Genomic DNA, 24,881 nt, shown 5'->3' with positions numbered 1-24,881 from the left:
TCTTGTGGGTTTTCTTCCTGAGTGGGTATTTGTTTATTTTGGAAACAATCTCAAACTTACAGAAAAGTTGTGGGTACAGTGCAAAGTACTTCCACCCTCCCAAACCAGCTGAGAGAAGTTGCTAACATCCTGTTAATACTTTAGCGTCTATTTCCTAAAGATAAGGATATTCTCCTGCATAATCACAACGCCATCATCAAAGTGAGGAAATTAACATTAACACCTTACTACCATTTAATGCTTCTACCTCATTTAAGTTTCACCAATTGCTCTAGTAACAATCTTAATAGCAAAAGGAGCTGGACCAGGCTAATACATTGCATTTATTTGTCACTTTTCTTTTGTTTCCTTCTATCTGGAATAGTTCCTTGGTCTTTTCGTGACCTTGACAATTCTAAAGATTAACAGAACAGTTATTTTGTACTATGTCCTTCAATTTGTCTGATGTTTCTTTGTGATTAGACTCAGCTTATGAATCTTTGGCAGGAGTTCTCACAGAAGCGATGTTTTGTGTGTTCTTCTCATTGTGTTCTAGAAGGTGGTTCTGATTTCAATTTGTCCTGTTACTAGTGATGTTGTTTTGGCTCATTTGATTAAGAGGGTGTCTGCCAGGCTTCTCCACTATCAAGTTACTTTTTCCCTTTGTAATCAGTAAGTGCTTTGCAAGGGGTAATTTAAGGCTATGTAGGTGTGTTTATCATCTAACTTGCAATTTATTCACATATTTACTTAGAGTGGATGTGGACTCATGGATTCTTGTTTTATTCAGCGGCTTACAGTTTGTTACCATTATTTACTTTGAAGTCATATTCTTCCAGATTTCACCAGTGAAAGCCCAGTCAAGCCAGATTCAGCAGCCTTTGACAGATCCCCATCATTCCTTGGGGACTTCCTTACTTTGGGGCACAAAATGTTCCAGGCTTATCCTGTACATTCCCTACCCCAGTCCTCAAGTCAGTCACTTCTCCAAAAAGCCTTGGTTCTTTTACATTGAGAAGGGTTTTCAGAAATCAAGATTGGACCTCTAAATATGCTCTTGGTTGATGCTTTCAAAACTTGTCAGTGGTCACAGCTAGAAATCATATGGTTGTGTGCATCTATGGATATCTATGGATATCCACATAAATAGAGAGATTCACAGACATAAACACAGGTATGTATGTATATACATACATACGCATATTACATCCATATTTATGTATTACTTATATGAGTAATTCCAACACCACTGGTTCATTCTTGCTTCTACATTTGTAACTCCCTTCTCGGACAATAAGAAAACGAGCCGCCATTATCATTAATATACATTTTTCCCGTTTGTTTTCTATTTGTCCACTTCATTCTTTTTTCCTCCCTTCTTGCCTTCTTTTGGGTGATCTGAATACTTTATAGCATTCCATTTTGATTTCTCTGTTGGCTTTTTAACTGTATATCTTTCATAATTTTGGTGGTTACTCCAAAGCCTTCGATATGCCTCTTTAACTTATCCCAAGCTACTTAGAGTTTATATTGTTCTACTTCACATAAAATACAGCAACCTTCTAATATTATAGTTTTATTTACCCTTCTCCCAACTTTGGGAGATTTTTGCCATATCTATTACATCTACTTATGTTACAAACCCAATACAGTGTTACAGGTTGTATTGTACAATCACGTGATTTTTTCAAGAAATTAAGAAAATGTGTACGTGGCACAGCTGGCTGGCTCAGTTGGTGGAGCACGCGACTCTTGATCTCAGGGTTTTGTGTTCGAGCCCCACTTTGGGTATAGAGATTACTTAAAAATAAAATCTAAAAAAAAAAAAAGAGAGAAGAAACTGTGTACCTTCCCTTATATTCATCCAAATATTTACTACTTCCCGCGCTTTTCATTCTTGCCCTTGTGTCCAGGTTATTGTCTGGTGTGATTCATCTCCCACTGGAAGAATTTCTTCAGTCCTCCTTATAACACAACATACACATTCTTAGCGTTCGTCCGCCTGAAAATATCTTTATTTTTCTTCATTCTTGAAAGACAATTTTGCGGCATATAGAATGCTGGGTTGACAGTTCTACTTATTTCGGCACTTAAAGGTATTATTCAGTTGTTGTCATGGGTTGGGTTTCCGAGGAGGTAGGCTCTGAGCTGAAATTTAGCCAGCAGAATGCTTCCTAAGGAGTCCCCTGGGTATCAAAACCTGTAGGAAGGAGAAGGAAGCGAGAGTAGTCAGAAGGAAAAAGTGAGCTGTGATGCACATCCTCTGACAGCCTCGACCGATGCCCCGGGGGAGCCAGAGCAAGAATGGCCCTTCAGATTTGTCTTGCACTGGGCCAAGATGGTCAGCTCGGGCACTGATCGATCAATCGCTGGCTATAGGTTTCCCAGGAAAAAGCAAGATCTTAAGTGAGTCAGTGCTCTACAGTTGAGGCAGTCTTGAAAGGGGCTGAAAACTGAAGGTACTCCGCTGACGACACTCCTCTCAACTGGGGCGATCCTTCCACTGATGTGATCTGGGTGTGCTGCTTCTGATGAGAAGTCTGCCATCATTTGTCTTATTGTTTCTCTCCAAGTGATACACAGGCTTTTTTTTTTTTTCCTCCAGGCTCTTGTCTCTTTATCTTTGGATTCCAACAGTCTGTCGTGTGCCTAATGTTATTTGTTGTTTTTTGTTTGGTTGGTTTTGTATTTATTCTGCTTGCGGTTCACTCACCTTGGACCCATTAGCGTTTTTACTAAATCGGTAAGTTTTCAGCCATTATTTCTTCCAAATTTTTTCTTCCAATTTTTTTCTTCCCTATTCTCTTCGTTCCTTCTAGTATTCCAAATCACATGTATCAGATTGCTTATATATCGGAAACTATAGCTCTCTAAGAATCTACTCGCATTTCTTCTTTTCTCCCTTTTCTTGAATTTGGATAATTCCCATTTACCTGCTTTCAAATTCATGGACTCTTGTGCAATCTCCCATATGCCATTAAGCAAAGCTAGTAAATGTTTCATTTTGGTTGCCGTTATTTTCCACCTAGAATTTTCATTTGAGTCTCTCCCCCCACTCACATGTTGAAAACTTAACCCCAAATGTGACGGTGTTAGGAGGTGGTGCCTCTGGGAGGTAACGAGGTCATGAGGTGGAGCCTCTGTGAATGGGATTAGTGCCCCCATTAGTGCCCCTCTTGTAAAAAAGGCCCCGGAGAGTGCCCTTATTCCTTCTGCCATGAGAGTACACAGTGAGAAGAGGGCCACCTAGGAACCAGTTAGCAGAACGTCACCAGAGACCAAATCTGTTGGGTGCCTTGATCTTGGACTTCCCAGACTTCCAAAACTGTGAGAAATCAATGTTTACTGAAGCCACTCAGTCTATGGTGTTTTTGTTACAGCAGCCTAAACAGAGTAAAATGGGAGCTTTTCATTCCTTCTATTTTGCTGCTGTTTCTCCATCTGTTCATTCATTAAGACTACGTTTTCCTATAAGTCTTTGAGCATATCTATAATAGCTGCTTTAAAGTTTCTGTCTACTAAGGACCACTGAAGGTTCGGTTTTCTCTGATTGTTTTTTTCCTTCTTCTTGCATATGGGTCATATTTTCCTATCTCTTTGTACATTTGGGCATTTTTACTGTATACTAGACATTAAGAATTATACATTGTAGACATTTGTGATTCTGTTATATTGCTCAGAAGAGTGTGATTTTTCTTCTAGTAAGGAATTAAATTGGCTAGACTCAAACTCCTAGGTCTGTCTTCTCTGTTTTGGGTGTAAGCTGAAATCTCTGCTCAATTCTTCCCGCTCCTAATGGTCACTTTTTCTCTGTATTCTATGTGGTCTCTCCCACTGATGCATATTTCAGTGGCTGGACATGAATTTGAGAAGAGTTTATATGCAAATTTGGGGTTTACCACCTCCATGACCTCCTCTTTTCTAGGATTCCCCTTCTAGCTGCCCAGCTGCTCTTCCAGGCCTGAATTCTATACTCTGACACTAGTATTCAGTAATTCAGCTGAATTATTCAGTAATACAACTCCATTCTGAGCCACCTAATGGATTGGTGAACAACTCTGAACATAAACTGCAAAGCCAAAAATCACATTTGTGTAGTTCCCATATTTTAAGGGCAGACTCCTCTCCAATATCCACCTGCTTTTAGTTCCTGCTGAATGTCTTCAGATAGTTGGTTTTTAATATTCCCATCCAGGCTCTATCATGCTCGCCTGTAGGAAGATTATCCCGACCAAGCTACCCTGCCATTACTAGAAGTCAAATTTCCTCCATATTACCATTGTGCTCCATATTGAAATCATATCTAAATCCTGATTTGTCTTATGTCAGTGCTGTAATTCATTTCGCTTGCATCAGTGCTATGCTTAGGAAGGGTCACATATCAGTCCAGAAAACAGAAGTTCCTCTTTGCAGTCTAGCTATAAATGACTTTAATACAGGGAATTGGTGGCTTATCCCCACCCCCCCCCCAAAAAAAATGTCTCTAGGAGTATCACACCTGTTCACAATTCTGGCTGCAACTGACTGAAGAATAATGATCTCTCCATCATTTTGTCTCAAGGATGCCTCTCATGAATACGCTCTAGGCTGGAACCATACAATAAAGAGGAATGTAGCGCCTGGCTTCTCTCCAAAGCAAAGGAGACCATAGAAGGGGTGGTGGTAATGCCAAACTGACCGAAGATAATCCAACACGGGGCATATGACCCAAATTATCCAAAAGCACGGGAGGGGCAGAGAGTTTTGGAGCTTCTGGAAAAAAATGTATTTGCTGATAAACAAAAATGAAAACAAGAACACCACACACACACACACACACACACACACACACACACACACAGACTCACCAGAAGAATAATGCCTCTTCTTACATTGGATTTTTTTTCATGTGACTGTTGTAATAGAAGCATTGATCTCGTGATCATGATGAGAAGCCAACTGAGATGGAAGCAAACATGGTGTCCGAAGCCTGTCCAGTCTGGACTTCCTGTTGTGAGAATCAGTGGTATTATTTAAGTCATTTTCAATTGGTTTATTTTGTTACTTTCCACAGACACAGTACCTTATTTAGAACATAGAAGTAAATCCCAGAAGAAACCATTTAAAGGGGGGAAAGTGGTAGCCTTTAAGGAGTAAGACTGGAGGTAATGAGACATGGTACCGTGCACATTGGTTTTTATTCTATGCCTTGTGCTATTTTACATCGTAAAGAAGATATATACACTACTTGGATAAAAAATTAATTAGAAAAGAGTCAATCTGACAACTCCTCTCCATCTCCACATCACAGTTTTCTTGATTAACTCTGATCCTAGCACAAAAGGAAATGGTGGCTAAATTCAACAGTTCTCCCTTGCTCCTTTTTTTAAAGTTTTTTTTTTTCCTTTTGAGAGAGAGAGAGAGCTGGAGAGGGACAGAGACAGAGGGGGAGAGAGAATCTTAAGCAGGGCTTAAGAGGGTCTCACAACTGTGATTACATGACCTGAGCCGAAATCAAGAGTCAGATGCTTGGGGCGCCTGGGTGGCTCGGTCAGTTAAGCCTCTGACTCTTGATCTTGGCTCAGGTCATGATCTCACAGTTGTGGGATCTCACAGTTGTGTTGGGCTCTACACTGAGAGCATAGTGTCTGCTTGGAATTCTCTCTCTCCTCTCTCTCTGCCCCTCCCCTGCACACATGTGCTCTGTCTCTCTCAGAATAAATTTAAACAAAAAAGAAAAAAGAAGAGTTGGATGCTTAACCTACTGAGCCACCCAGGCACCCCTCTTCCTTGCTCTCATTTCAGGCAATCATAAATTCTAGCTGCCTACTGAAGAGCGTCCTGAGTGAACGAGATCCTCATACCCCTCAACCTACTATTTGTCACCAAAATAATTGTTCTGAAGGACAAATATGATCACGTACCTCTCCTGCTTACAATCCCTAATTGGCTTCATATTGTCTCTACAGGCTAAAATCCAAATTCTGTAATATGGCATCCAAGACTCTTGCTGATCTGGCCCCTAAAACTCTCTCATGTATATATTCTAGCTATTTTTGAATCTTGCTTTTTCTCCACACCCCGATCTCCATTCTGTTGGCATTTCTTTGATTTGGAACACCCTTCCTAAAGAATCCACCTTCAGTTACCTGTTCTGTAAAGATCTCTTTCTCCTCTAGTTCTCCTACAGTCTCTTCTTCGACATGTGTTGTAAATGCCTATCGCCTCCATCAGCACAAATTATATTACAACTCAAAAACCACTTACTAGAAAGTCTAAAATCCAGAAATCTCTTAAAAGGGAAATATTTTTTGGAAACCCATTTGGTGACAGAACCTGAATTGAACTATTTATATTTATAATCTCAATTTAGGGGTGCCTGGGTGGCTCAGTCAGTTGGGCGTCCGACTTCGGCCCAGGTCATGATCTCACGGTTCATGGGTTTGAGCCCCACGTCAGGCTCTGTGCTGACAGCTCAGAGCCTGGAGCCTGCTGTGAATTCTGTGTCTCCCTCTCTCTCTGCCCCTTCCCTACTCACACTCTGTCACTCTCTGTCTCTCAAAAATAAATAAACATTGAAAAAAATTTTTAAATAATCTCAGTTTAGTCCACTTTAATATTCATTCATTTTGTTGCAGAACTATTCATGGGTTTCATCGCACAGTGAAGCCTCAGACAGCACTGATAATGGTCTGGAACACAGGGTACACACACCTAGAGTATATGCACCATTCCAAAAATGGCTACTGCAGCATTTCTCATCCCAGAAGTTATTCTAGAACTTTTACTACTTATCAAGAGGGGAAGTCTACTTCCTCTCCCCCTTGAAAATGGGAGTGCTTTTATGAATAAAAGTGGTGGAAGTGACATGGCTTGACTTCCAAGGCTAGGTCATCAAAGGTGATGTGGCTTCTGCCTATTTTCCCTTCTCCCCCAAAATGCTTGCCCTTTGAACTCAGCCACCATGTTGTGAGGAAGCTCAGCCACAGTGAAGCCACCCGAAACTGTTCTAGCCCACAACCCCAGCCAAGGTCTCAACCACCAGCCATTATTAACCACCAACCAGCATCAACTATCAGACATGAGGGGGTAGGTGAAGCCTGTCCTCAGCACTCAAGTGCCCCCCACTGTTGGCTGAATGGAGCAAAGATCAGCTGATGCCAAGCCTCGAATGCCAAGGCTTGATTCATGCCAAGCCATGAATCTAAATGTAGATTCATGAGAAAGACAAACGTTTTTGTTGTTTTAAGGCACAAAATTTTGGGTAATGTTCTACAGCTATAGTGACTGGCCTCTTGTCCTATTTACTTTGTAAAAATGTGAAATATTCTGAATTCTAAAACCCATCAAAGGTTTCAGATAAGATCTGCACACTAAAATCATGCTTGTATATCTTTTTCTCTATAGAAATAGAAGTTCTTTGAGGACAAGAACAAAGTTTTCTTTTCGGAGGTACCATTTAAGATAGGGTAGGTCCTCATGGCGTGTCTACTGAATTAATGTTGAATGAATAGATGAATGAACAAATAAAGTAACACAGTTGCAAACAAATGATTATTTTGAGATAGTTTTTCAGTAGACTACTCTTTTATTCAACACAATCCATTGCTCAAAAATAACTTAGAATAGCTTATTTTTTATAATTATTTTCAGTTTATGAGCTATACGAAAAGCGTCATCAATTTTCCTATCTTGTTTTTATCCAGAAGTGTTATCTATTATCATTACATGTTTTAATGTAATCAAGGCATGTTCCAAATAATCCTTGGCTGTTTCCAGAAGTCAAATACATCGTTAAGGATGAAGATTTTCCATCACTGAAGATATTCGAAGTAACTTGACAAAACTCTGAAGGTTATGCCACAACAGAAGATCCCAATGGTTTTGAACAATGCAATGTTCAAATGTAATGCAATCTGAGACAATGACGCACAGATGCAAAGACTGTAGCATCCGTATCGACAACTTTGGGAGAAAAAAAAAGAACATTAACTTGGAATGTAACTTCTACCTTGCATGACAAAAATAAAAGTGTATTTATCTCACGATCCTATGTCACATGTATGTCATGCCACACGTGTATGTAACTATGTGAGGGAAAGGGAGGAAGGTAGAGAGAAAATCCATAACGTCATAAAGACATGAACAGACAACGTCAATTTATGCTTTAGTGTTCCTACTGGGAATACCCGTTGTAGCTCTTCCCGGGGAATGTTGTAATGATGAAATAAGTGAGGTACTAGTTTTACAGTTTTGCTGCCAAAATAGGTATCTGATTGGAATTTAATGGATCCTTACTGCCCTGCTTTTTCCTTCTGCCTCATGTTGTGTAAATTGCATAAGCTAGGTTGCATGTAGGTGTATTTCAGGATAATTCCCATCCAGAGGAAATCTCTGAGAAAGTAAGAGTCATTAGATAAATATAATATTAACCACAGTCTCTCAAAAAATGCCAAGAGGGTGACGAATCCTACAACACACAGCACAGCTTCCTGAAAATCTTTTCTTTCTCCTCTCTGGTATCTCACAGAGCCGGGCAGGAACACTGCCTCCAGACCTCCTTTCCATCTAAAATCCCCCCTTTTCGCTCTTTCCCCTATGACCCCTTCCACACACATACCCCTCTGTTCCTTTTCTGCCTACCACTCTTATCTTCTCTATCTGTTCTTTTCTCACCGTACTGCTTCCTGAGATCAAATGAACTGGCCTTGGCTGCATTTGATTCCCTTTCTCATGCATTAACCTGGTCCTGTGCAATCCTAGGACCAGGGACACAGCACAGGTAAAAAGAAAACTCTTCTTTTTCAAGGTGAGGAAGGGGAGAAGGGGCTGTGAATCCTGAAATATGAATTTTTTCCTTGTCATACCAATGTCTTACAAGCAGAATTCCATTTCACTAAGTAGCAGTCGTGTGATGAGTGATCTCAACCAGATAAACTGTCAGGACAGCATAAAGTACAACATGACCTGACTATAGACTCTAGATGAACAGTTCAAGGACCACATATTCACTGGTATATATGGCTGCAGGCCCGCTGGGGTCTGGATAACTTGGTATTGATTTAAATGGATGCATAAACAGTGTCATAAGAAGCTACCTCATCCCTGGAGCTACATTATTCCTGGGGTCCCTCCCCTTTTACCTGATACCTAAGTACCACTTTTCTAGGTTTAAAAGGGAGTTGAAAGCCCCAGAAACTGCCAAAGACCTGATAATGAAAGTCAAGTATCCATTCCTATATCCCTACTCCCTCTCCCTCTCTTTGGACTCTGAACCCCAGAAGAAACACTGGGGATTGGAGGGTAGAGAAACTGCAAAGCAGAAATTCCCATGTATGATAAGGTGGCCAAATAAAATACAGTACACTGGGGGCACCTGGGTGGCTCAGTCGGTTAAGCATCCGATTTTGGCTCGGGTCATGATCTCACGGTTTGTGAGTCTGAGCCCCATGTCAGGCTCTGTACTAACAGCTCAGAGCCTGGAGCCTCTTTCAGATTCTGTGTCTCCCTTTCTCTGCCCCTCCCCTACTCACACTGTCTCTGTCTCTCTCTCAAAAATAAGTTAAAAAAATTGTAATACGGTACACTGAATTAAGTCTGAATTTCACATAAAGAACAAATAATTACTTAGTATAAATATGTCCCAAATATTGCATGGGGTATACTTACACTTGAAAAAAAAGTATTCATTCTTTATGTGAAGTTCAAATTTAACTGGGTGGTCCTGTTTGACTTTTCTCTGGAGATCTGGTAACCCTAATTTAGGACAATGAGTGAGGAGAATATCAACCACAAGTGAATATCTTAGGCTTAAAAATGAGAATTCTTAGGTATACACTTTCTCTTGAATTGCCCACTAAAAATGTACCTAAACCATCAGAATATTTAAAAAGGTGGGGGGGGGGTAGGAAGAAAGGCAGTCTCTGAAAACAGCAGGATCAGGCAGAGGCAATCTGGAGTAGTAAGATGCTTAAGTAGCTGGAAATGTTTTGTTGATGTACTAGACATAGAAACCAAGTCAGCTTGTCCTCACAGCGTACACGACGCTGTAGCCAGGTAACAATTTATTTGTCAGCTCAGCTTGCACAGAGGAGTGCATAGCCTTTTCTCCGTTTCTGGAAGGGAGATGGGAATTTCAAGGCAAATTGCTTGCGGGAACATTTTTGTTTAAAAATCTGAAAGAAATCTGCATTACCAAACTGAGAAGACAAATAGATCAAAGACACTATGGTAAAAGAGAACCATGCTGACCTGGAAAACTGAGGGGTGAAGGGTAGGCGTCAACCAAAGTGCTCAAAAGCTCATGATGTTTTTGTCTTGCAAAACGCTAATGTAGACCGAGTCGAAAAGTGAAGACTTTCAGTGATAAACACTGTCTAAACTGGCTTATTCTCACGTGCCTACCTTCAGTCCTGTTCATCCTCTTAAGAAAAGGAAAAGGAGTCTCAGACTAATTCTTCAGAGACTGAAACTATTACAGCATGGGGGTGGGTCATTACTTTCAAAGCAAACATGGAATATATTTACATCTTATTTAAAAGGTAATTAAAAACAACTTCAATCAAATTAGTAAAAATTAATAGAATTGTATACATAGATTTACATCTTATTTAAAATGTCATTATCAATGACTTCAATGAAATTAGTAAAAATTACTAGAGTTGTATAATGTATTTACATGGATTATTAATTACTAACAATCAAATTATGAAACCAGAAGATGTACCAGATCACTTAAGTTTTATAGCTGACATCCAATTTTACTTGTCTTGCTTTGGTTTTTTAAAAACTACATTTCCCCCAAAAGACAGATCTCATTCAAGCATTCTTCTTTTTTTTTTTTACACAATGTTTTAAAATGTTTGTGTATTTATTTATTTATTTATTTATTTATTTGAGAGAGAGCAAGAGGGAGGGAGAGGCAGAGAGACAGAGAGAATCCCAAGCAGATTCCGTACTGTTATAATTTTTTTTTTAATGTTTATTCATTTTTGAGAGACAGAGAGAGACAGAGCATGAGCAGGGAAGGGGCAGAGACAGAGGGAGACACAGAATCCGAAGCAGGCTCCAGGCTCTGAGCTGTCAGCACAGAGCCCGACATGGGGCTCGAACTCACAAACTGTGAGATCATGACCCGAGCCAAAGTCAGACGCTCAACCGACTGAGCCACCCAGGCGCCCTGATTCTACACTGTTAGTGCAGAGACCCACACAGGGCTCAAACTTACAAACCATGAGATCATGACCTGAGCCAAAACCAAGAGTCAGATACTTAACCAACTGAGCCACCTAGGCACCCCTCACGCAAGCATTCTTAACAAAGTTTTAACAATCCAGGATTCTGCAGAGGCAATGAAAGACCCTTGGTTGGCCCCATCAGGCTGGACTGGGTCTGTGCTAGTTCAAGACAGCAGCAGCCCAGGAGGTGGGGAGTACAGAACCTCTTCCTGTGCCTGTACAGTGGGGGACTCATGGGGGATGGGGTCAAGGAGATTCAGCCCATGTGACACCAGAGCTTCCGGGAGAACAGAGCAGGGGAACAAGGAGAGAGAAGCCCTTCAGTGTGTGAAACAGGATGAGGCTCAAGTGAAGGCTTAGACAGCAACAGGTGTCTCCTCTAAGGAAGCCTAAAACTTATGCTATTCAAGACTGAAAACTTACGCTGAAATACGACTTAAGAGTTGTGATGGTTAATTTTATGTGTCAACCTGACTGGGACATGGGGAGCTCAAAGTAAATGTTATTTCTGGGTGCATCTGTGAGGGTGTTTGCAACGAGATTAGCAGGTGAGTTGGTGGCCCCAGTAAAGCACATCGCCCTCCCCAATGTGGGTGAGCATTACCCCAACCATTCAAGGTCCAAAGAAAACAAAAAGGCAGAGGAAGGAGGAATTCTCCCCTTTTGCTTCCTCCCTGCCTGCCTGAGCTGGGACATCAGTGCCCTCCTGCCCTTGGACTGAGATGGACACCATTAGCCCATCTGGTTCTCCAGCCTTCAGACTCGGACTGAACTACACCACTGGCCTTCCTGGGTGTCAAGCTTGCAGAATCAGATTTTGGGACTCCTTACCACCTGCAATCATGTGAGCCAATTCCCTAAAGGAATCTCTTTATCTATCTATATCTATATCTATATCTATATCTATATCTATATCTATATCTATCTCCCATCGATTCTGTTTCTCTGGAGAACCTTGATTAATGGGAGAGTAAAAACAAGGCCATTAAATAATCACAGGGGGAAATAAACTTATTCCCACTCAACCTGGTGATCTCTTCCTGCACACCCCTTCTCCCCAGCCCCTCATCACTCACCTGTCTGAATTCCATTTCCCATTGAGCATTCACTGTTTTAGAAGTGATGGCCCATGTAAAGACAGCAGCTCTTTTGAGGAGCCTGGGTGACTCAGTAGGTTACGCTTCTGACTCCGGCTCAGGTCATGATCTCGTGGTTCATGAGTTCAAGCCCCACGTCCGGTTCTGCGCTGACAGCTCGGAGCCTAGAGCCTGCTTCAGATTCCGTACCTCCCTCTCTCTCTGCCCCTCCCCTGCTCGTGCTCTCTCTCTCTCTCTCTCTCTCTCTCTCTCTTTGTCTCTCTCTCAAAGACAAATAAACATTAAAAAATGAAAAAGACAGCAGCTGTTTCTCATTTTAGCAGCTTACCAAACTGTACTCTCACTAAAGGCAGGAGCAGTCTCCCAGAGATCTTGATTTTCTACGGAGCCTAAAACCCAGAAGGGCTTTGCACATAAGGAGGAGTTTCAGGGAATTAACGAATGCAATCTCCAAATTGCTAACATTCAAAAATGCTCATTGGTATTGTATTATTAACCTCAAAAACAAAACAACACCACATCACAGAGAGAGCATCCTGCCTTTCTGGTTCTCTCCCTCAGAGAATGAGGCCGAGCACAAGGTCAGGGGAGTGTAGGGCAAATGGCGGCCTCCCGAGCTATGGGCCTGGCACCCTTTACCAGCCTTAAATTAGCCATAAGAAAATGGATGACAGTCCTGTCAGCATGCCATACACTTTGGTGAAAAGAACAAATGAAATAATATTGAAAAATACATCTCCCTCTTCTCTACAATTGTTCATTTGATCTTTATCCCAAACCTACTTTGACAAGATTAACCAAACACTGAAAGCGGAAGGTACGAGACACGCAAAAGCCTATTAGGTTATCTAGTCCATTTTTTAGGCCACATGTACAGTTACATGTTCCCTATAGAAATATTTTCGAGAACTTTGCCCCTTTCCCAGTAGACTTCTCTGGATGTTTTAAAGTCTTTTCCGAGGAGCGTGTTCTAGTTAGGCACATCTTAAGACACCTGACAGTTTTTCTGAAGCTTCTATTTCAATTTGTCTTATTTAAATTTTGCCCCATTGCTCCTACTTAGGCCCTTTTCCCGTCACCATATTGTAGATAGTTTTCATATTCCTTTTTAGGCGTAATTTAACCATGCTTCACACATTAACTTGAGTAGACAGTATATGGTATAAATTACACAAAACAGCGATGTGTGAAGACATTCTGTGGTGAATAAATTAAAGCATTAATTTCAGACATATCAAACTAACACTTTTTAAATTTGTGGTTCCTATAATTTTCAGACCTGTTTCTGAAGTCTCTGCGGCGGGGGAATTAAATGGAAGAGATTAGTCCAAAACTTTTACTTTCAATTCATAGGTTGGAGAGCAGCCATTCCCATGAATATTCAAAAGAGAAAAGATTTTTTTTTAAAGGATTTAACACAGAGCGGCGCCTGGGTGGCTCCGTCGGTTAAGCGTCCGACTCTTGATTTTGGCTCAGGTCATGATCTCACAGTTGGTGAGTTCGAGCCCCGCAGCGGGCTCTATGCTGCCTTGGCCTCTCTCTCCCTCCCTGTCTGCCCCTCCCCTACTCGTGCTCTCTCTCTCTCTCTCAAAATAAGTAAATAAACTTTAAAAAAATGTGTTAAAATTTTCTAAAAAAAAAAAAAAAAAAGAACTTAACACAGAGGGCTTACTCAGATTTAAGGAGATGTTGCCATTCAGACATAAAGTGAAAAAGACGGGGTTCAGCAACTCACCAGACATCATCACCACCAGCCTGGCAGGTAAGAGAGAACTGAGGGAGAGGGCTTCGTCGCCCACAGAGTGTTTGTGAAACTCGGCACGACGAGCCTGAATGGACTGAAGAAGGGCGCCTGTCTTCGGTATGGAGAGAAGAGTGGCACAAAGAACCCAACTCACATTTCACCCCAAACTGTCCCGGCACAGGCTTTCCTGGGCTCCTCGGGTTTCTAGTTTCTGCCAATGATACGGAACCGAAGAACGGACCAGGGACTGGCACCAAACCACAGACGCACACAAGTCCTCTCGAGGAGTGAGACTCGAGAAGAAGAATCGAGTGGGTCCCTGTTCCCGGTTTTAATTTTCACCAGAGTGTTTACCACTTGGGCCGTAGTTTTATTTAGTTTGCTTACTGCCTGTCGCCTGCAGCCCCCACCTAGCGATCTAAGCGCCACGCGGACAGAAACCTTTGGTTATGCCTTGTTTGCATCTATATGCCCAGTGCCTAGGACACTGCCTGACCCACGGCAGCCAGTTAAGTATCGGATCAAGGAAGTCGCTGATTTGGCACCGATTTCTTCATTCACAGAGTCAGACAGAAAAATAGCACGCATATGTCCCTGCTGAAAAAGCTCCAGCAAAAAAAAAAAAAAAAAAAAAAAAATTGTTCTACTATGGGAAGAAGTTTTTAAAATTCTTGGAGGTAGGCTTTGAGACAGTGTTATTCCTTAAAATATAAACTAGGAAGTATCTCAAATCTGACCAGCCTCAAACTAAAGGGGAGGCCCTGTGAGGGCAGGGGCCGCGTCGTCTTTGTCCCTCCGTGTCAGCTCATGACTCGGACCTGAGAAATAAGATCCAGTAGGAACAACTGACCGAGGCTGTGCCAGCCACTCGTCTGAGCGCTCGCCTGCGTGAATTCATTACTTTCTACGATAATTCTATGTGGGGGGCACAACGATCCCCCCCCAGCTCCCAGGTGAAGAACACACAGTGTAAGGGAGTAAATAACTGCCGGTTATCAATGTTTGGTTTCTCAGCTCCAGACCCACCCTCCTTTGCCCGGCTTTGTGAGCTGGGACTGGCCGATGTTAGGCAGCAGGCCCAGGATGGTCCTCCCTGACAGGCCCTGGCCCTCCGTGTTTGTAAGGCAGCAAGGGAAACCAGAAGCCAGCTTTGGGCGAGTCCCCAGCTGTACCCCGGGGCCACACCGTCCTCACAGATAGCTGCTTCTGCAGAATGGCGCTACCTTCTGGAAAGTCCTTTCCCACCAGCGGGCTGCATGTTCCCGAGGTCCCCGCGGCTTCTCTGGAGAGGACTGACTCCCGGCCGGGTGCTCAGTTCCTTTATTGTCCCCTCTCCTCAGCCAAGATGTGGTGGGTGCACCTTGTGGATCCCTTACACGCCTTTTGCTCCTTTAAGTAGCTAACCTCCTTCCACTACTTAACAATTCTTTAGGTTCAATTGTGCCTGGATAGAGCGCTGGGACGGTACTCTATTATTTCAGACCCCAAAGAGCTCCAGATTGTACCACGGGGAAGCGATCAGGCTGGGCTTCAAACGCGGCCAGTCTGAAACCAGAGGATACACTCCAAACTCTGATACTACACTGTCTCCAATTTGGGGAGAGAATCCAGGTTAACTCCGCCCACAGCCCGGACACCTCTGAGGATGCAGATATGAGAACTGCAATTTCAAGGGCCAGACACGGAATCACATCTCCTCTGGTACGACACGGATTAATACTACACGACCCTAAATCTTAATAGCTCAAAACCCTTTTACATGCAGAATTCCACGACTAGACAACTCTGTAGAGTTGAAAAGGCATATGTTATTGTTCTCATAGGTAAAGAAACTGAGGCCCACAGACAGTAAAATTTTGCACAAGCGGTCACACTCAAGTCTTCCAGCTCCCAGCCAGAACTTTGCCTATAATGTCACTATCTTACCTTGGGGTTTCGTTACACTGGAGTCAGTTTGACTGTGAGACTGACTGGTGGATCTCCAAAAGATCCGTGTCCAAACCCTTGAGGCCTGTGAACATAACCTTATATGAAAAAGGGATCTTTGCAGATATGATTACATTAAGGGGAGATAGGGAGTTATCCTGGAAAATCAGGGTGGCCCCTAAATGCCATCATAAGAGTCCTTAGAAAAGAGAGGTAGAGAGAGACTTCACACACACAGAGGAAAAAAGGTTGTGAAGCCAAAGGCAGAGATGGGAATGATGTGGCCACAAGTCAACGAATGCAAGTAGCCTCCAGAAGCTGGAGGAGGAAAGGCACAGAAAGCGGCAATGAACAGATTCTCCTCTAGAGACTCTGTAGGGAACACAGCCCTGATGACACCTTGACAATAGCCCAGAATTACTGATGCCCAACTCCTGGCCTCCAGAGAGACCAAATTCTACTGCGTTAAGTCACCAAGTTTGTTGTAATGTCTTACAGCAGCCTCAGGAAATTAATATACTGACAAATTCAAGTTTAAAAAAAGTTTATACAGATAGAAAATAATATCTAAACATGACATAAAGTTTTATGAAATTAGCTTCATTAAAAATGAAGGATGTTAAGACCATTGAGAATGAAAACACGAGCTACATAGAAACATAAGATCTTCCAAAACTGAATAAGGGAGAAATAGAAAAATCTGAATAGCTCAATTACTAGTAATGAAATTGAACTGGTAACCACAAAACTCTCAAGAAACAAAAGTCCAGGACCAGCTGTTTTCACAGATAAATTTAAAGAAGACTGAATTCCTATGCTCTTCAAACTATTCTAAAAAATAGAAGGGGAAGGAAAGCTTCCAAATACATTCTAAAAGGCCAGCATTACCCTGATACCCAAATCCAAAGACACTAGAAAAAAGAAAACTATAGGCCAATATCCCTGATGAACATAGATGCAAAAATCTTCAACAAAATATTACCAAACTACATTCAACAATACTTTAAGAGGATCATTCACCATGTTCAAGTGGAATTTATTCTGGGGATGCAAGGATGGTTAAGTACGTGTAAGTCAATCAACCTGACATTCTACATTTTAAAAAATGAAGGACAAAAATCATATGATCATCATGATGGATGTGGAAAAAGCAATTTGACAAAATTCAACATCCATTTATGATGAAAATGCTCAAAAAAGTGGATTCCAAGGGAACGTTGAATCACTATGCTGAGGCCGTATTTGAAAAACTCACAGCTAACATCATACTCAACATTAAAACCTTTAAGATAAAGAACAAGACAAGAATGTCCATTCCCTTCACTTTCATTCCACATAGTACTGGAAGTCCTAACCACAGCAATTAAACAAGAAAAAGAAACAAAAAGACATCGGAATTGGTAAAGAAGAAGTTAAACAGCACTATTTGCAGATGACGTTATACTGTACATATAAAACCCTAAAGACTCCACCAAAAAACTATTCAAAACAATAAATAAATTCCATAGTTGCAGGATACAAAACCGATATACAAAAATATGTTGTGTTTCTATACACTAATAACAAAGTAGCAGAAAGAGAAATTACGAAAATAATTCCATTTATAATTACATCAAACAGAATAAAATACCTAGGGACAAACTTAATGAAGGAAAAATGAGGAAAGATTTGTATTTTGAAAACTACAAAACACTGATGAAAGAAACTACAGATGACACAAACAAATGGAAAGATAGTCCATGCTCATGGATGGGAAGAATTAATATAGTTCAAATGCCCATGTTACCCAAAGCAATCTACAGATTCAATGCAATCCCTATCAAAATACCAATAGCATTTTTCACAGAATTAGAACAAATAATACTAAAACTTGTGTGGAACCACAAAAGATTTCAAATGGCCAAAGCAATCTTAAGGACAAAGCTGGGTTATCACAATCCCAGATTTTAAGAAATACTACAAAGCTGTCATAATCAAAACTGTAAGGTACTGGCATAAAAACAGACACATAGATCAAGAGAACAGAACAGAGAGCCCAGAAACAAACCCATGCTTTTATGGTCAATTAATCTATGACAAAGAAGGAAGAATATATAACAAGGAAAAGACAGTCTCTGCACAAAATGGTGTTGGGAAAACCGGACAGCTACATACAAAAGATTGAAACTGGACCACTTTCTTGCACCATATGCAAAATAAATTCAAAATGGATTAAAGACCTAAATGTGAGACCTGAGACCAGAGACTCCTAGAAGAAAACATAGGCAGTAATCTTTTTGGCATTGGCCTTAGCAATGTTTTTCTAGATAGATCTCCCAGGCAAGGAAAACAAAAGCAAAATTAAATTATTGGTACTATACTAAAATAAAAAGTTTTTGCACAGCAAGGGAAACCATCTATCAAATGGTCAGCAACATACTGAATGGGAGAAAATATCTGCAAATGATATATCTAATAAGGGGTTAATATCCAAAATACATGAAGAATTTATACAACTCAACACCAAATAATAATAATAGTAATAATAATAATAGTAATAATCCAATTTAAAAATGGGCACAGGAACTGAATAGACATTTTTCCAAACAAGTCATCCAGATGGCCAACAGACACATGAAAAGATGCTCATCATCACTCACCATCAGGGAAATGCAAATCAAAACCACAACATGATATCACTTAACACCGGTCAGAATGGTCAGAATCAAAAACAGAAGTGGGACGCTTGGGTGGCTCAGTGGTTGAGCACCCAACTCTTGATTTTGGCTCCAGTTATGATCCCAGGGTTGTGGGACAGAGCCCCACATCAGGTTCATGCTGAACATGGAGTCTCCTTGAGATTCTCTCTCTCTCTCTCTCTCTCTCAAAGAAGAAGAAGAAGAAGAAGAAGAAGAAGAAGAAGAAGAAAGAAAGAAAGAAAGAAAGAAAGAAAGAAAGAAAGAAAGAAAAAAAACCAACAAGTGTTGGCGAGGATGTGGAAAAAAAGGAACCCTCATGAACCATTGGTGGGAATGTAAATTGGTGCAGTGTGGAAAATGGCATGGAGGTTCCTCAGAACATTAAAAATAGAATTACCATATAATCCAGTAATTCCACTATTGGGTATTCACCCAAAGAAAATGAAGGTAATTAATTTGAAAGGACATATGCACCCCTATGCTCATTGCAGCATTTACAACAGCCAAGATACAGAGGCAACCCAGGTGTCCACCCACAGACGAAAGGATAAAGAAGATGTGGTATAGACATACAATGGAATATTACTCAGCCATAAAAAATTGAGATCTTGCCATTTACAATAACATAGATGGATCTAGATGGTATAATGCTAAGTGAAATAAGTCAGTCAGAGAAAGACAAATAGCATATAATTTCACTCATGTATGGAATTTAAAAAACAAAACAAACAGGGGCACCTGGGTGGCTCAGCCGGTTAAGCATGGACTCTTGATTTAGACTCAAGTCATGATCTCACAGGTCATGGGATTAAGCTCCACGTCAGGCTCTGTGCTGACAGCGTGGAGCCTGCTTGGGATTCTCTCTCTCCCTCTCTCTCTCTCTGCACCCCACCTCTCTCTCCCAAAATAAGTACACTTAAAAAAAACTATTTTAAAACAAAACAGAGGGGGGAAAAGTGACAAATAAAAGAACAGAATCTTAAAAAGAGAACAAATTGGTGGCTGCCAGAGGAGGGATGGGTCGGGGAAAAGATGAAACAGATAAAAGGGATTAAGAGCCCACTTATCTTGACGCACACTGAGTAATGTACAGAATTGTTAAATCATCATACTGTACACCGGAAACTGATGGAACATTGCACGTCAATATACTTTACTTAAAAAAAGAAAAAAAAATGTACAAGAATATCCATTAACAGAATGGCTAAAAAATATTCTGGTAGGTTTATACATGGCAATGGAAGACAGAACTGCCACTATACCCAATATGAATGAATCTCGCAGATGTAAAGTTGACCAAAAGAAACCTGAGCCAAGATAGCATACACTACGATTCCATCTATATGAAGTTCAAGAACAGGTACAAATTGAGCTGTGGTTTTGGAACTGTGGTTTCCCGGGGGGCAGGGGTTATCTGCTGGGAGGGACCACAGGGAGCATGCTGGTGGGCTGGAAATGTTCTGTATCTTAATCTGGGGCAGGGAATTTACATGGATGTATATCAAAATAAAAAAAACTGAGGTGTATGCTTCAGATTTATATTCTTTACTGCATATAAGTTAGATCTCAAAAAAAAAGAACATTAAATATTTATTTTAAAGAAATGACAGAAATGTAGCAAGGTTAATGCACCACATTCAAGATTGTCAGAAAACCAGTATACCATCCCCAAGTTGCACTAAAAATTAGTCTTAGGATTTTCCTCATTTGCAAAATTGGAATAGTAGTATCTACCAACCTCATATAGCAATTCAGAGGATTAGACAATGTTTAAATATCTTTGCACTCCTATAAGAGAAGTCCTATATAAATATAAGGTAGTATTTGTGGAGTGTTCTAAGATCTCATTTTCACTTAAGTAATCTCTTAGAGATACTTCTTCCTTTCCTTTAAAATACAATAACTAGGGGTGCCTGGATGGCTCAGTCGGTTAAGCGTCTGACTTCAGGACATGATCTCGCGGTTCACGAGTTCAAGCCGCACATCGGGCTCGGTGCTGACAGCTCAGAGTCTGGAGCCTGCATTGGATTCTCTGTCTCTCTGTCCCTCTGTCTCTCTGTCTCTCTCAAAAATAAAGCACTAAAAAAATAAATAAGTAAAAGAATAAAATAAAATGTAATAACTAAAACCCATAAAGTAAATGAAAGATGAACTATGAGTTAGGCCAAAAACAAATTGATAAATTGGGACCAAAGCAGGGTTGCCCATTCTTTCCATGACCTTTCTGATGGGGAATTGTCATTACACTGAAAAGTCAATATTTATCTTTATTAAAGCTTCCTGAAAGATTCCAGAATCTACCTAGGACAGGATTTTCAATTCCAGGCACTCCAAGCAAAGATTTATAAAGTTTTAAATCCAATAATACCATCCTGCTTATCTTTTTTGAAAGTTATTAATAAAACAAACAATGTTGCAATCATCTGTATGGATATAAATAGCATGGTTCAAATCATAGTTCCTCTAAATCAGAGCTGTCCAGTGAGGTAGCCACTAGCCACATGTGGCTATTGAGCACTTGAAATTTGGCTAATCTGAATTGATCTGCCCTCCAAGTATAATATACACACCATTTTCAAAATTTTGTACCAAAAAAAAGAACGTAAAATATCTCATTAATGTTCATATTGATTACATGTCAAAATGGTATTATTTTTAATGCACTGGGTTAAAGAAAATATATTACAATGAATTTAACCTGTTTATTTTTAGTATTTTTAATATGGCTAATAGAAAACTTTAAATTCTATGTAAGGCTTGCATTATATTTCTATTGGACAGCAGGGATCTAAAGAAAGATGGAAATTTTCATCTCAACACAGAGTTTTCGAAAGGGTTTTAAGAATTAGGATTAAGATTGCTTAAATGTTTTCTGGCCAAACTACCTGTCTTTGTCAAAGATTATAATCTATGTTTAATCTTTATAATCAACTGAGTTTTAGGATGGTTATATGAGGTTTGGCCTCCATGAAGTCACAGAACATTTACTGGTTTTCCGTGAACCTTAAATAATACGTAAACCTGCAGTTCTAAAACGTTTGGGGGCTTTGTACCGGTGAGGCAGAGAAAGGACCTTAACAGATCTCCAACATGACTTTCCAGGATACCCTAACCCAAAAGCTATATTCAATCAAGCAAAAATGATACTGCTATGAATTGTGTTCTCCCAAATTCACAGGCCGAAGCCCTACCCCCCAATATGATGGTACTTAGAGGGCAGGACTTTGGGAGGAGGTAATTAGGTTTAGATGAGGTCATGAGGACAGGGTACTGATGATGGGATTAGACTCCTTATAAGAAGAAGAAGAGGGGCGCCAGGGCGGCTCAGTTGGTTGGGTGATCAACTCTGGATTTCGGCTCAGGTCGTGATCTCACAGTTCATGAGCTGGAGGCAGAGTCCAGCTCCATGCTGGCGGCGTGGAGCCTGCCTGGGATTCTCTGTCTCCCTCTCTCTCTGCCTCTCCTCTGCTTGTACTCTCTCTCTTCCTCTCAAAAAAAATAAACATAAAAAAAAAAAGAAGAAGAGGAAGAGATCAGAATTCTCTCTCTCTCTCTCTCTCTCTCTCTCTCTCTGCAACAGGGAGGACACTGTGAGAAGGCAGCCGTGTACAAGCCAGGAAGAGAGCTCCCACCAGGAACCGAGCCTGCCAGACCTTCATCTGGGACTTGTAATCTTCAGAACAGTGAGAAAATAAATTGTGATTCACAGTCAACTATATTTTGTTATGGAAGCTCAAGCAAACTAACACAGAGACCTACTGCTTAAAGCAATCTTTTTTATTAAATGTCATCATTAATCTTTACCTATATACATTTTGCTATGTAAAGCATGGTGATTTGCACACTGTGATGAATAAGAATAAAAAAGCATTGATTTTCTCTAGACGTTAACAGGACAGGTCTGACCTCTGGCCTCTGTAGACCACTCACTCACAGACCATCTTTGTTGAGCCAGGAGAAAGGGGCCAAGGAAAATGATTGTTATTTAAAAACATTATTACTTTAAAAAATTTCATCCTTGATTAAAAATATTTTCTTCAGTAAACGGAATTTATATTTCCGTTCTAACCGAAAATGCAAAGTTGTTCATCTCTCCCCTAGGGATTTGTTTCTTGGTGGCACTTTCAATGGTCTCACCACAGTTTGAGCATAATAAAATCTCATTTTATGCTCCAAGGCAGGAAGCATCCTAAAAGCTCCTCAACCAGTGTAGTACACAACCTTGTGGCTTTTGGACTAACATTTAGACTTCACAGGGGCGCCTGTGTGGCTCAGTTGTTTAAGTGTTCGACTTTAGCTCAGGTCATGATCTCACAGTTCGCGGGCTCAAGTCCCTCATCGGGCTCTGCACTGACAGCATGGAGCCTGCTTCAGATCCTCTGTCTCCTTCACTCTGTGCTTGCACTCTGGTTCTCTTTCTCTCAAAAATAAATGAACATAAACATTTTTTTAATAATTTATAAATAATAATAGACATCACAAAAAAGAAAGGAAACAAAATGGTGTGCTTGTTTCCTTAGAAACATTCAAAACATCTTCAGATGTTTACTGCCTGTTTTCTTTTAACTTTTTTTAATGTTTACCTATCTTTGAGAGTGAGAGAGACAAAGTGTGAGTGGGGGAGGGGCAGAGAGAGAGAGGGAGACATAGAATCGGAAGCAGGCTCCAGGCTCCTAGCTGTTACCACAGAGCCTGCTGTGGGGCTTGAACCCACAGCCCATGAGATCATGACCTGAGTCAAAGTCAGACACTTAACAGACTCAGCCACCCAGGTGCTCCTACTGCCTGTTGTAAAGAAAGAAAGAGGAGGGGGGAAATGGAAGAGAACCAAATAGCACAGTTGATTTAATCCCTGTTATCACTTTAACCTCTTTTGCCACCTTTTGGAGCTCCAATGGGTCCAAGTACTCCAAGAAAACTCCACAAAATTTTGTTTGTCCTACACATATTCTCTGGGAAAAGGACCCTGAGCTTTGAACATAATCTCCAAGGAGGCAGTGACCAAAATCGGTTAAGAACTTCTGTTTAAGAGTTTACTTTGGTGAACTGCATGAACATTTCTCCTTGAACCTGGCCAGGTATAACCAGCCGCCTCACTTGATGCATACCACCTAAGACCTCAGAATGTGTACCAGGCCCTGCTTCCACTATTTAATTAATGACCTTGTGCCTTGGTTTTGTTTCCTGGTGTGTGTATGCTAGCTGCCTCCAACTTCTCCCTTCCTCCAAGTTGTCCTATTCTGTGTATCCCAGCTAAATAAGAGTGGACCCAGATGGCTGTCTCCTTATCTGAGAGAGACCCCAGGGTGAAACTTGTCATATTTACCAACATACCCTTTTCTCATACTCCTCTCCACTCTTTTGGGGCCATCTGAATTTGCCACGGTGCTGGATGGGTCGTCCATTTCTCTATTCTCTTTTTATTTAGGTCTAGGAACCATCAGTTTGGTGAGGCACCTTCAAGGACGTCAGATCGCAGTCCTGTACCGCCATTCCCACGTGGTGTAAAATTCTCTTGCATTCCCACCCTAAGGATGTTGTGAGAAAGAAATGGCGTGCTCTTAGCTCCCCAGAGAAGATTATATAAAAGTAATAAAAGCATTCTGTTGCTGTCGATTATTTTGGCACGATTACACCAAGTCGCAGAGTCCCCTGCACCTGCCTTGACCATTCCTTGCCTAAGAGTCAGCAGAGACACAAGCACCCACTGACGTTGCGCCCCTCACTCCGTCCACCCTCTCCAAGCCCCACATTCCAAGTTGTCTCCTTGAATATAACTCCGGATCTTCCTACAAACCCCTTTGTACTGATGTAAAGAATTGAAGCTCACTCTCTCCTATACTCTTCTCACCGGTAAATTCTCAGATCTCTTCGTTTCCTTGCAGAGCGCAGAGGGGTAAGTTGTGTATGCGTGTGTGTGTGTGTGCCCGGTGTGTGTGTGTGTGTGTGTGTGTGTGTGTGTGTGTGTGTGTGTGTTTCCTAAAACTTGCATAGAGCCCATGAGTGTGGCTCTCCGACCTCCTGGATCTCAAGGCAAGGAGTGGGCTCGCCGGAGGGTCCCCGACACCCCGCACCACGTACAGCAAGCTCGGCCCCGGGGGGGCGGCGGCGGCGAGAGGCAGACGAGCTCGGGGCCGAGAGCCGGGCCCCGAACAGCGGCGCCCCGACCCCCCGACCCCCAGTGCCAAGCAGGGCCCGCCGTCCCCGCGGGAAGGCCGGCCGGCCGGGCCGAGGGCGCTGC

General features: G+C 41.4%; 1 long non-coding RNA gene across 2 annotated transcripts; it reads right to left on the bottom strand.

Moving 5' to 3' along the window:
* Positions 1-1,976: 1,976 nt before the first annotated feature.
* LOC125170108 (uncharacterized) lies at positions 1,977-24,839 on the bottom strand. Of its 2 annotated transcripts, XR_007153893.1 has the most exons (5): positions 24,471-24,839; positions 23,975-24,168; positions 4,827-4,966; positions 4,478-4,731; positions 1,977-2,179 (listed from the first exon to the last, which is right to left on the bottom strand). It is a non-coding gene; the product is annotated as an uncharacterized LOC125170108 (long non-coding RNA). The 2 variants fall into 2 exon arrangements; XR_007153894.1 differs by lacking the exon at positions 1,977-2,179 and having other exon boundaries at positions 4,448-4,728; positions 24,471-24,827.
* Positions 24,840-24,881: the final 42 nt, after the last annotated feature.

Source organism: Prionailurus viverrinus, chromosome B4 (genome assembly GCF_022837055.1).
Source record: "Prionailurus viverrinus isolate Anna chromosome B4, UM_Priviv_1.0, whole genome shotgun sequence".
Lineage (NCBI taxonomy): Eukaryota > Metazoa > Chordata > Mammalia > Carnivora > Felidae > Prionailurus > Prionailurus viverrinus.
Note: the sequence above shows the minus strand (reverse complement) of the source record. Positions and strands in the feature narration are given on the sequence as shown.